Raw genomic sequence first — 12,446 nt, forward strand, 5'->3', positions numbered from 1 at the left:
GCTGTGAAAGCCTGGGATCTAAATTGGACTAGCCCAGTAAATACCCACAAGTTAACCCACTTTAACGGAGGGTAAAAGCCCTGGATGAGACTGGATGGAAGGACGGCTAATTGTGATTTATCACTGATATAGATGTTGGAATGAACATCCTGCAAACACCAAACTCCACAGTGTTTTCTTTGTGGTGTTATGTAGAATTCCATCCTGGTCTTTGCAGTAAGATCCCCTGTGTGTGCATCACTGTGCATGTCTGTGAGAGCCAAGATTTCAGGGCGTCCCATAGGAATTTTAGTGCAATTATGGTTTGGATTTTGATTAGTGCAATCTTGGGGAATATACATTCCCAGAAACAGACGGATCAAGGTTATAAACACACAAAATATTCCCAACAAAACTCTAAATCACTGATCCAAAAGGGCAGGGGATCATTCATCTATGTCACTATAACTAAAAATCAGAGCAGGACAGTCAGGACTATGGATAACACATGAGCAAACACTCCAAACATACACAATCTTCTCTTCCTTCTTATCATCCCATCTTTGCTTTTGCATTCCTCCACTCACAGCATCTGTGTGTTATTACACCATCAGTTCCCTGTGATTGCGAACACTCCTCTTGTAATTAAGCCAGATTCCTTCTTCACCAGCCTGCATGTGCGCCGACATGCAGCTGCTGTGGATTCCTGCGAAGATGCTGCACAGAAACCGCTCGTCGTGGTCTGCGTTATGCAACCGCAGAGATCGTTTTAGAGGAGAACTCTGAGAAATTGGCCCTAGTTTTTTCCACTCATTCTAATGCATGGTAATGTAAGCACAGCCAATCAGAGTAACAACTTAAGGCCTGATGAAATGGCTCTCCATTTACTCTTATCAGTGAAACATCAGCGGCGTGTCTCCAGCCTGACTCTGAACTGTCTGCAGAGGTTACCAGTAAACACACCGCTCCAGGTAGCAGGCCTGCTGTCCCTCAGAAATTCAATAATACACAAGCTCTGCTTACTCTAATGTTATAACTCACATGTAACACAGGGGCAGATGGCTGGTCTCCAATCTGGTTACATGCTTGATCTACGCAGGATCATTTCCCTATTGATTGATTACGCTGACTCAGGGAATCAGGTTTTTCCTGGCAACAGCAAATCCAATTATCTTATATGTTCATCTGCATGTCAGAGACCATTGGGTCTAAGGTATACAGAGATTCATGTGCGCTCAATATCTCCAACAGCATTACAGAGAGTGGATCAGAAAAATACACTGAGATTGAAGCTTTTACTGCCCAAAATTTATCCAACAAGATTTCAGTCATCACCAGTAAGTATACAGTGTAACATTATTTAAAACAAATCTACACTGGTTCATGCTGCCTAAGTTAGAAGTATTATAAGATTTAAGTGGGGATCACCTGAGTGCAGTGAATGCATCTTAAGACACCTGTGTCTGGAAGATGCAGTCACTGGTAAATCAGTATTCCTGTCTACCATTACACCAGTTAGACAAAGGAACACTCCAAGCAACTCAGAGAAAAGTACCAAAAAGTAGAAGTCAGGGGAAGGATACAGAAAAATTTCCAAGGCACTGATCATCCCCCAGAGCTCAGTGACTTCATCGTCAAGAGGAAGAAAGTTCTGGTGCTTTATGGCCCTCACAAAAGACATCACCACAAACACACCAGCCCCACTGTGAAGCAAACGGTGTCAGCATCATGCCATGGGGATGCTTCTCAGTAACCGGCCCTGAATGGCTGGTAAAGGATGGCATGTAAAGGTTGAGGGTCAAATAAATGTGGCAAAACAGAGGAAAATCCTGGAGGACAATCTTGTTCAGTTTGCAGGAGAACTACGGCTTGGGAGAAAAATGATTTTACATCAAGACAACGACCCAATGCATACAGTGAAAGCTACACAGAAATGGTTTAAAGACAACAAGGTGAATGTCCTGGAGTGGCCAAGTCAAAGCCCAAGACCTTAATCTGATAGAGAATTTGTGGCTGGCCTTAAAAAGGGCTGTTCATGCCAAGAATGTTCCTAAGCATCTATTCCCCTATCTGTCTAAATGCTCATTTAAATTCCGTTTAACCAACTAGTCTAAAGAGGAGAGAATCCCTCGAAAATAGTAAAATTCCTCACAGGGTCATAGTGTCAGCAGGTGTAATGTTAGCCTGATGTTCTCTGTACAGCGACGCTAGCATTAAAAGCTAGTGCTGCCCGCCTTCATTCCTCTTTGCAGATTAATATCGTGCTTGATATTTGACCTCTTCTCACATCGGGTTAGTAGTTACACGAGTTCAACCCTCGACAGCCTACATACCACTTTATTTCCATTTACTACTTTAAGCGGGGTACACACATAAGGATTTTCTAAATCTTAAGCGATTTTTGTATCTGTTAGAGACCCCACACATGAAGATAAAAAATCAGGCATTGAACAGTTTTGATCGTACTGTGTGTGGTGTGCTCTGATAATCTCAACACAGCACATCACACACATCATGATTCTGTCCCACCACCGATACAGAGTCTCGTCCTCCCAGCCAGAAATCTCGCGTGATCACACGTGATCTGACAAAAACAAAGAAGAAACATAGCAACAACCGAAAAACACAACACGCAACATGGAAGAGGACATTCAAGAAGAGGGAATGATGGTGTTCTTGGGACTATTTTTAATGGAAAAATACCAAATAAAAAAGAAAAGACCGTGGAGAAAATCCTGGAGACAACACAGACTTTATAGTCTACTGGGCGAGCTAGAGGTGAGTTGTTGTCATAGACATTATATACGTATATAATGACTATGGTTGTTGTCAGTCAGCTCGCTTCTTGATTGGCTACATTCTGTTCCACGTCACAATTCACGGAGTCATGACTCGGGAGTCGTCGGCTTTCCACGAAGATTTTTGGTTGTAAATATTGAACAAGTTTAATATTTACGATTGTCGGCCCCGACCATTTTCGGAGCCGATTATCGGGACAAATTCACTTTTGACACACCTCAGACCACAGGATAATCTTATAGGATAATCTTATAAGACATAAGATAATTGGATGTTTGCCATCCTTGGTCAGGAAGGGGGAAAATCGGGTCAAAAACAGCCCGATTGTCTTTGTGTGTGTACCCCGCTTTAGAAAACTGTAGTATTGCTGTCTTCCTACGACACACTAACCGCTAAGCCACTGCTGGGCTTCTCATGTTTACATCTGGTGAAGGATCAGACAGGAAGGCAGCAGCCATTAACTGAAGCCACAGCAGCCTCTAGTGGCGGGAGGTTCATTACAGTTTAAAAGATCATTATAGACCAGGATATTAAGCCTGTGTTCATAAAAAATGGTAGGTAATTAGTTTACCCGACTTGCTAATCCCACACTGGCTCATTTGATAAACAAATTTAACTGTTTTACCAATTAACCGCGTGTATCCCTAGTTCACGCCCGATCCCCATGCAACCTGACAAAGCTTGAGCAGTTTTGTAAAAAGGAATGGAGTGAAATTGCAGTGTATAGATGTGCAAGCCTGATTGAATATTTTTCTTTTCCTAAGGACAGATTTAGCTCATTCAGCCTGGTAAAATCTCATGGATTAGCTCATAAAGCGCTGTGCGTCCTGTCCATGCGCAGCTGGAAAAAGAGATCCTTTTCAAACGATATAATCTATTAACCTTTCATTTATTTATTTATTGCATTATTTCCGTCTTGGAAATGATCACATTGATCCTCTTTTTTTGTTTGTCATTACACAGAAACTTTGGTCCGTCAGCTGCACATTAAAGCCTGATGCGCTGCTGCTGGAGGAGACAGGAGTAAAGGCAGAGGTTTCCAACACTGCAGCATAGTTTAACGGCACATATAAACACAAAATGCTTGTCTGGCTTACTCTTGTCATAATGAAGATATCTGCTGAAAGCTATTATTTTTTCGTGAACAAGTCAGGCTTCTACAGCCCTGGATTTCTCATGGTTTATCACAGGAAGTGCAGCGCTTCCTGTGTAAAAAATGCAGCTGGAGAATGGGAGACTTTTCTGAAAGGTTGTTTCTATTTCTCTTTACATATCTGCTCCTTGGAAATGACTATATATTCTTTTTTTTTTAGTTTTCACCCTTAAATCTTAGTTTGAGAAGTGCCGTCTCCTCCATCAGCTGTTAAGCCTGATGACGGCTGATGGAGGAGACCGGACTTTGGCAGGCTGAAGTTTCTGTTTTAAATCATTAAAAAGATCGATGTTTGCCTAATATTTCCAAGAAGCAGATGGGTGTGAAAACTTGAAATAGAAACATTCTTTAGAAGAGATTCATAAGTAGGAAGAGCTGCACTTTTACTGGATAATCAAGAGAGAAATTCAAAGCTGTAGGACTGAATATGTCAGTAGAACTTTAATTATTCTCAGTGGATATCTTAGTTATAGAAAGATTGAGCTAGAAAAGCAACATGATGACATCTGCTTGATGCATCAGAGGGAAAAAAAAAACAGCCACGCAGCTCGTCCGCCGGCGATCAGACCCGGGTCTTCTGGCAATGCGAGAGGAGTCACTTTCTGATTGTTAGCGGGTTTACCCACGTTTAAAAAACCCGCTTTTAGACGCTAATTTTAGTGGGATAGCGGTATGAGGCTTACACCTAAAGTAAAGAAAAACACTGCTATCAGTGATTGGTGAGGCTGACATTTTAAATACGTGTCGGCCCTAATTTTCACAATTGTTGCATCTCTAGTTTGCAGTTCACACTGCGTGAGTATGTCACAGGCAGTGAGTACGTAGAAGGTTTTAATCGCTTTTGTTTGCTAGACTAAGACTGAAAATACCCAAATTATACTCAATGATGAGGAAAAAGAAAGAAGAAAAAGCATAATGCAGCTTTCTGGAGTGCAAATACAGATGTTAAGAAATTACAGCTTCAGCTTATATAGCATAATCATTCTCAGCTGATGATGTGATTAAACTTTTTCATCAATGCTGCACTTAAAGAGACCAGCATGTTCCACTCTCATATGCAGGAATATGCATAATTACAGGATCTAGCATTAGTGCAGACTGGCCCTAAAGACTTCTTCCATCTCACTATAAAAAGCACAAAAAAGTAAATTCAGTGGAAACTCTCTCAAGTATATTAGTTTCCTTTAACTTCTATTTAATTAATGTTTGATTTACATTCAACATTCTTCCAAAAAGAGGCGATAATTCTTCAATAATACGGCAATCACTAAAAAATGCTATTTTCTTCATCCAAATGTCAGCTTTCTATTTCATGCTTCCATTTAAAGCAAAACAAAGATCATGGAATTGGCCTGTGCATGTTTACATTTTTCATCATTACTCAGTCTGTCTTTAGCTGCTCAGATTACTGTGACAGCCATCAGGCCAGCTCAGCCATTATGTAATGCAGGAGTTGATTTAATGCAAGCATGTGCCAACAGCAGGAGAGTTTACAGTCAAACATCAGTGACAGCAACTATTCTACTCTCTAAAACTTTCTCTAAACTAGCACAGCTATACCGTACATCACTGACATATGAGCTGAGATCACATAAGCACTTTAAGCTTGGACCTCTGACATATTATTTTATGTAAAAATGTATTTTCCAGTCGGCTTCATCTCAGGATTTTATCCTTGTCTAATTGCTGGCTTCAGAGAATCTCAAACAGATACTGAAAGATGAAATCCAGCTGTCTACCATTTGTAAACACATGATGCTTGAGAGTGTGTCTGCTCTGTCCAATCTGCTGTGACGCTGATTGACTTGAGCAGAGTACGGTAAACTGAAGACTGACTCCACAGCAGGGAAATTATTCTCTATCTAAATACATTTTTCTTGCTGGTGGCCTTTGACAATGCATTTCAGGGACTCCTGTAGCCTAGCAGTTACGTCCAAACACCCAACATTCAGATCATACAGGTCATCTTTGGCCCAAACACATCTGAACCGTTTGGGCCTGGTTAGAAAGTGACAGGACCAATCAGCGACGAGGGGCAGCACTTTCAGGCGTGGCAGAGTCGTGATGTAAACAAGCAGCAGCAAGAGCTGGTGCAGTTAAGGTGGAAGAGCTTAGCGTGGATGCTGCTAAAGTGCCAGTTTTATCAGAACTTGACGACATTTCTTCGTTAAAAGAAGAACAAAGAACAGCACTGAGTTGTTTTCTTTTAAAAAACGTCAAAAGTCGAGTACTTACATATCTACAGTCACCGTGTTTTGAGTTATTCCTCAGTAGCTGCACATTCGCAGCTCAATAGCAGCTACGTCACGTGCTTTTTGCTCTTATTGGCCCGTAGAGATGTGACAGACAGAACATTCATCCAATCATACTGAGTTTTTTTTCAAAGCCTCTGCCTTTTCCCAAACGTTTCCTACATCCATCTGACGTGTCAGGTTAGGTGGTTCGAGCATCTGATCAGGATGCCCTCTGGTCCCCACCCTGTAGAGGTCTTCCAGGCCCATCCAACTGGAAGGAGACTGCAGGGTGGACCCAGGACTCGTTGGAGGGAATATATATCTCCTCTTGCCTGGGAATGCCTCGGAATCCCTAAAGCTTGGTGTACACTGTGCGATTTTTCTGCGATTCAGCCACAAATTTAGAGTTGCACGACTCACTCTGAAGTCGGGCTGACTATCAGTCGAATCAGGCATCGTTTGTCATGCTGCGTACCAGAGATTGCGCTGGATTTTTTTGTTGTCCGTCATTTTGACGGAAAGGGTCGTAAAAATTCTGTCATACCATTTTACAATCCGTCATTTTAATTTTCTCTTTAATATCTGTAATATAATTCAATATGACTTTATTTGTAGTGTTTAATTAATGAAGCACCCCTTCCCAACTTAAATAATAAAAAAATTCTTTGAGATTCTGCATTTTTAATGGCATTGAGAGACAGATGAACACGGCGTTTACTCCTCGTCATTTTTACACAGTGACTGTGGAACAACAACCCCTGTCTTCAAGCAAGCAAGTATGAACTGTGCCATTTAAGATATCACATACAGTTTTAAGGATATTTTTAATGTCAAGATGTTGTAGTTTGAAAACCATAGCTGATAAGTTGTTAAAAGGCTGGACTGTGGAGCTGTGTGCATTTTTGTCTGCACCACAGGAATTATAAGCCAGTTAAACATCACACACTCAGATCTTGCACACTGAGTCAGGTGCATTTGTATTTGCCTTGACTTGGAAAATTTGTAGAATGTGGCAAATAGTTTCGTACTGCTGGATCCATCCTGACAGAGAGCTTCATACGGCACACGCTCATGCGTCATAGCGTTGAGACAAGCTGGAGGGTTGGAGAACAGCTTTTTAATTCTGTCTCCGTTATGACCTGTGAGTAGACCACAAATATATGCCTTTATCTGTTATATTTTCATGGTTGATATCCACATAATAAATGAGCAAACTTTGGTGTTTAAAGTGAGGTTTCAGTGCAAAGAGAGAGAGAGAGGGGAGGGTCTGGCGGTAGTGAGCAAGCGTGGTGAAAGCAGCAGGAACTGTTTTGAATCATCTATCACCCATTTAAATGACTGGCTGATACGAAATTTTGCATAAAATCGAACCTGTTCCAAAAAAATGGAACTACAAAAAACGACAATTTCGGCATCAGTGTACAGACATGATTAGATCAACATGAAATGGACTTATTGTTATGGAATGAAATTTGTGTCAAAAAAATTCAAACAACACTTTTTCAGGCGGTGTCATGACTTAGGCAAGCAGCAATAAGAGGCCGGTGCAATTGACCTATGGCTAAGTCCCGCCCTCAAACACGATGAGCCAATCACAGTGCGTATAGCCACTCCAATACACTTGGACATCGGCTGCCTGGATGTCCATTGAAATGAATAGGAGAAAGTCAGTTTTTGTCCGGTCTTTTGAGTTTTTTTTTTTGGAGATTTTAAGTTTAAAAATGGGCAAACGGTGTTCATGGGGTACACGCAACTCCAATACAAGGTATCCTGAGAGGCTGGGCAACGGAGTGTATTTTTTACCCTTTCCTAAACCACATCTAAACTGAGGAAGTGTCTTCTTTGGATATAAGTTTTGCAGCAGACCACATCAACAACATCTGTTCTAAGGTAAGCCAACATCGTATTTGAGGCAGCATATTGTGACTTTGCTGGAAAGAAATATAAAGTTATCTTTTACATCTCTAACGTTAGCTAAAGTTAGCCTAACGTTAGCTCCTAGCTGTGTTGTTCATTATGTCACATTTGTTGGGAGTTCATTGGTATTGTTTGTTCTAGTTTTTATTCTTTGGTGATCGTACATCATTGTTAGCTGTTGTCCAAAGTGCTCTAATTAAACTAATGTTAACTTCTGGAGCTTAGCTTCGTTAACTTATCTGTAATAGCCAAGATAACAAAGGTTGGCAAACATTACGCTAATTGATTCAATGTAAATACTGTAGCACCAAACTAACGGAGAGACACTCTTGGTAAAGATGGTAAAAAAGGCTGTTATATTTTTGTCATATTCTGAGCCAAAAACCTTAACTTCAGTGGCACTTTGATGCTGATCCTCTATCTTGTGGTCTGAGATTGTGATGGCGATGAGATGCAGTTTATCACGTTTGCATTGGGACCTGTACATTTATCGGTGAATATGTGAAATTATACCTCATCATAAACAAACTTATTCATAACTTCTGCTCCAGACTTGCAGCTGTCTTCTTCTGCTTGTTTGAGCTTGTTAGTCAACTGACTGACGCATTACTGCCACCAAGTTGCAGGGAGGTGTATTACAACTGAGCGTCTCATGGCCAATACTTGCTCCTCGCGGCCCTCACAGCCCACAGGTGAAAAAAAAAATATATATTTTTTTTCTTTTTGGCGGCCCACTAGCAGGCGCTTGCGGCCCAACCATGGGCCTTGGCCCCACGGTTAAGAATCACTGTTCTAGATGATATGTGATCTTTCTGTCTCCAAAAATCATCAATGGTACATGACAAAAGTCGTGTACCGACATGTCTATAGTCGCCATAGTTCACGTTATTCCAGTAATGACATATAAACAGACAGTAGCATGTATCAAAGAATTTTAAGATGCAGAGATCCTGACCTCCAGTAATTTTCTGCTCCAGAAATGTTTCTCCTTTCTCAAAGACAATCTGCTGTCCTGTCCTTTAGCTTAATCAGCAGAATTTTCTATCAAAGCACCTGAATCTGTATACAATAAACAAGATGCATGAACCATACCAATTCCTTTTAAAACACTGTATAAAATAAATAAAACTTTGTGTTAGTTAAAGCTGCTTTGAACAAATAAGTCTGAGTAGAACTACTGACAATAATAATCATGGTGAGAGACCCTGCATGTATTTCTATCAGCTGATTTGTGGTAGGATTACTTTGTCTTTCTGAGAGGCAAAACTCTTATTAACTCCTTATTTTGGTCAGAAATGTTGGTATGTTCTGGTATCCTTCCTCCTTTTAGAGAGAAAAACCTTTCACTAGCTCTCCTACTAAAGTCAGACATGTTTTTAAACATATTTTCCATGAAGAACAGCGCTTGAGCATTTAGATAACTGCGTGTCTCTGTGACCACCTCTCAGACTCAGCTGTTTTCATCAGTATTGTGACGAGGAAGACTCATAGTTTCACAGAGTGCCCTGAAGGTTATCGTCCATAAAAGAAGAGTTCAGCTTAAGTTCAGCTTACAGGAGTTTTAGGTGCTGCAGCAACCAGGGGCATTAAAAGGAACTGTCCTCCCTGCAGCAGAGGTGAGCCGATGAGGGGATGTGTGGAGGAGAACAGCTTCTTGGTATGGATGAAGATGACACCACATGCCTGGAAAAGACATCAGAATAAATACTTATCTTTAACTTAAAAGAAAGATGTTATGACTACACTGATCCTGATTAATCACGCCTCTTTATCAAAATCAAGTATAACAGTATCAAAACAAACAGCTGCAGCCTTTTATTTAGGGTGAAAATGAATGCAAACAAGCTTCAGATAACCTGCAAACATCTAGTCCCTGTTCACAAGTGGATCTGATGGGCACCAAAATTTACCCTAACATTTAACACATACTGTCGTTCAGAAATAATATTCTTTTTGTATGTTTGATAAGATCCTCATTAATGTTTACATTACAGCAGCTACTTTTCCTGGGGTTTACTCAATTCTAATGTGACAATACAAAACATACTGATTATTATCAACATCTGATAGCCTCTTTTCTATCATTAAAACTGCTGTAAATGTGATGAGCTCCTTTGATCAGCTTCACCCTCAGTGACAGGACTCAGTAAAGCTTTCAGACACTGTCATAACTGACGGAGCTCATTTATCAAACGTTTTACTGTAAACATTTACTTATCTGTGTGTGTCCCATTTCTTTGACTTTCTCAGGACTGCCTCGTATTTCCAGTCCCGTTTCTGACAGGCTGATATGACCGCATTAACTCAGCAAACATGAAAACATTAGCATTAGCCGCATTAGCCCGCTAGCCTACTGAGTCCCGGCAGACAGCGCTCTCCTTTTCCACCTGCCTCCTGTTCAGTGACAACCAGTTTGATCCAGACCCAGCTCTGCTTTCTGTAGTTTCTCCATCAGGTCTCCATTCACAGCAATCTTGAAGAAGTTCCAGTCAGCCAACTACAGGAGAACGTATACAGTCGCAACTACCGTCCAGTTCCCGTTTAATCACGCGAGAAGAGACTAGTCTCGACTTTAACCGATACTGAGCGTTTCCGCTACTTTTTTTGTCCCCGGTCAAAATGACCGGCCTTCCTCAAGAATACCGGCCATTTAGAACAACTACCACATATTTTCTTTAACATTATTTTGCTGCATTAACAGCAGCAAAACGCATAAATCTGATATTCTGTGATACATCGATACAAGTCTGCGCTAAACGGGACTGAGGACACATTTTTATTTCCAGACCTGACCCAAAACCCAGACAGTAGAAACAAAGCCAACAGTAAACCTGAGTAATTATTACCCTGTTATTAGAGACTGGTAGACACCTACACATGATGAGACCCTAGAAATGGCTGCACAGAGACTTTCTCTATTTTTTTTTTTTGTGTAAGTGGTTTAAAGTATCAAAATGAAAGCTGCGCGCTTTTCCTGACACACGCAGTCAGTCACACAACACACGCCCACGTTAAACTCATAAACAACAACAGTTAGCTTCATATTAGCACCGTTAGCACATCTAAGCTGGCCGCTATCATAACTAAGCAGCTTAAAACAGCCAAATACCATCCTCCACCTACAACACATAACACATAAGAAAAGTGCTCTGTTAACTGGACACCGCGTTAGAAATCTACATTTCAAATGAAAAATGAGTCAGTTGCTAATATCAGTCCCCATGATGATATCACTGTAACCTCCAATAAAGCAGTAAATCCAACCATCCTGGTTTATTTGGAAAAGATAAAAGCTCCACAGCAGATAGTCCGGTCCAGTCCTCCTCTCATTGGCGGCTTATCCAAGACTACTTCCGCTAAAAAGCCGGCGCAGGCCTCTCTCTGTCTCTGCTGCTGCATCGGTGTTTACTACGCTCAGCTATACAGTTCCCTTTGTTTCAGCCTCTTCATTACTCACAGCGATGACAAACTCAAAATCCCTCCATGATATTAAGCCTTTGGTTAACCAGGAAAACCTCACTTAGATTAAAATTCTGCTTTATGCAAAAGCTCTGGTCAAACTTTCCCTGCAGAGTCTCCAGCAGTAATGAGCAGGCGCAGTAGAGAAATAGATTCGCTTTGACGTCATCGTACATATATAATTAGCCACGTGCTTGCCGTCTGAGGAGATAAACAACCCCAGCACCGCAGGACAGAAGATGTAGTAAAATTAGGCAACTTTTAGTTTATATTAACGCATTCTTGCAACATGTCTTCTAGGTTACTCAAAATACAATATGCAAGTATTCAGTATTTACTTATCTGGTCATTTGCATGTTTTCTGCCGGACATTTTGACCGGTTATATTTTCATCCGCCGCACTTCCCCCCTTTTTTACCGGCCAATGACTGGCAAATGCCGGCTAACGGCTCCTCGGAGCGTTTCTCAGTGAATTTAAATAAAACAAGCTGCTTTGCTTTGCCTTGTTGACGTCTCATATTAGCTAATAGCTAAAGTGACCGTCTGTGTCAGTCTCGTTGAGCTTGCTGCTTCAAGAGCTGGCGCATCATTATCATTCATTTCATTGGATCACTTGCTGGTGACGATGCAGCTTGTGGGCAGGATTAAGAGACCACACGTGGGGTACAATCCTCTGATTGGCTGAGAAGCTTTCACTCAAAGCCTTCCTCAGGCTGCTTATTGGATGAACAGCCAGAATGAAAACTAATGCTGTGTCCGAAATTACTATGGGCCTGGGTCAAAATGGGTGGGCCCAGGCCCACCCGGGCCCAATAGTAGCGCCGCGGGTGAGTGCGACCCCTTGTTTCAAGAAACCCATAGAAGAAATTGGTCATGTGACCACATATTTTTGAAGCGCCATCCAT

The sequence above is a fragment of the Cheilinus undulatus genome, linkage group 24 (assembly GCF_018320785.1).
Source record: "Cheilinus undulatus linkage group 24, ASM1832078v1, whole genome shotgun sequence".
In the NCBI taxonomy this organism is placed as follows: Eukaryota; Metazoa; Chordata; class Actinopteri; order Labriformes; family Labridae; genus Cheilinus; species Cheilinus undulatus.